Source organism: Colobus angolensis, unplaced genomic scaffold, assembly GCF_000951035.1.
Source record: "Colobus angolensis palliatus isolate OR3802 unplaced genomic scaffold, Cang.pa_1.0 Scaffold21, whole genome shotgun sequence".
Taxonomy (NCBI): Eukaryota; Metazoa; Chordata; class Mammalia; order Primates; family Cercopithecidae; genus Colobus; species Colobus angolensis.
The window spans coordinates 4,430,875-4,432,694 of NW_012115266.1; positions in this window are offsets into that span (position 1 = coordinate 4,430,875).

The following is a 1,820-nucleotide window of genomic DNA, read 5'->3' on the forward strand; positions in this document are numbered from 1 at the left end:
AAAAAAAAAAAACCAAACCGCCATAGACACTGCTTTACCCAAAATTTTTCTTAATTATTATTATTTTTTTGAGACAGAGTCTCACTGTGTCACCAGGCTGGAGTGCAGTGGTGCGATCCCACTCACTGCAATCTCCACTTTCCAGGTTCAAGCGATTCTCCTGCCTCAGCCTCCCGAGTAGCTGGGACTACAGGTGACCGCCACCACACCCGACTAATTTTTTTGTACTTTTAGTATAGATGGGGTTTCACCGTGTTGATCAGGATGGTCTTGATCTCCTGACCTCGTGATCTGCCCGCCTTGGCCTCCCAAAGTGCTGGGATTACAGGTGTGAGCCACTGCGCCCAGCCTGAGTCAAGTTCTTTAGGGTTGACTCGTGGTAGGCAAAGCTGCCCCGGGTTGCCACTAGTCTTATTGCCACCTGATTCCTACCGGAATTCATCCTATTGCTCATTTATTTCCAGTGTTCCTAGGTCTCATGGGCCTATAGACTGTGACCCCTGGAGGGGCAGGGGTCGCCAACATACATTAATCTCTCCTCCAAGGTTTTGATATGCAAGGGAAAGCTACTCCTAAAAGAACAGATGACTCCCTGGGAATCAGGAGTGGTTACAGGATTGACTTCTTCCCAGTCATTGACACACAAAAATGAAACCAGTTGGGTCACAAACAGAAGCCCTATGGGGTGTGATGTTAATCCTTTGCTGCCCAGTGGGTCTACAGGGATATTCTGCTGCTGCGATAGGAGTGGCCAAAAAATTTCTGCTTTCTGGAAAGGGCAGTACTCCCCTCTTTTTTATTTATTTATTTATTTTTGAGACGGAGTCTTGCTCTGTTGCCAAGCTGGAGTGTAGTGGCACGATCTCAGCTCACTGCGGCCTCCGCCTCCCAGGTTCAAGCGATTCCCCTGCCTCAGCCTCCTGAGTAGCTGGGATTACAGGCACACACTAGCACGCCTGGCTAATTTTTTGTATTTTAGTAGAGATGGGGTTTCACCTGTTAGCCAGGATGGTCTCAAATTCCTGACCTCGTGATCCTCCCACCTCAGCCTCCCAAAGTGCTGGGATTACAGGCGTGAGCCACTGCGCCCGGCCGGTACTCCCCCTTCCTAGACTAGGCAGTTGCTTTTGCCCTGTGTGGTCTCATCTGGGAGAAGGCACCATATATGGTTTCCTCACTTACAAGTGGAATCCCATTTATCTCGCTGAGGCCTTGGGAACTTGGGAACATGGCAACTACAGTTGGATCAGAGCATTGCAGGGAAACTTCTGCTTTTATGTCATTAACACAACAGTGAGTGCAAAAGACAGATTCATGAGTGCACTGGAGATATAGACACCCAACTTCCCAGGTCCAGGCAACAGTGGTAGGGGGATTCAGGTGAAATCTATCAAGTGGGGGAGAGGTCCACCTAACAAGTTGGGGTTCTGGGTACCTTCAGATTGCTGTGGTTAGTTAGGAAGCCCAGGAAGATAACAGTGAGATTTTGTGGATGGTACAGAAGGTACAGCTGTCTCTCCTGGGGATGTTGATGACAAATCCATCAACTGTGAAGATGATTCCCTGATGCTGTAACTTTTGAAATATTTACTATGGAGTTTTGTTCCTAGCCACAGTCAATCAGGGTAACTAGGAGAGCAAAGCCTTAGAGTAGTGTCTAACACCCAATGAAGACAAAATAGATGTTTCCTAGGAGGAGGCAGTTGGCAAAAGCAGTAGAAAAGAGGTATTACAGCCGGGCGCGGTGGCTCAAGCCTGTAATCCCAGCACTTTGGGAGGCCGAGACGGGCGGATCACGAGGTCAGGAGATCGAGACCATC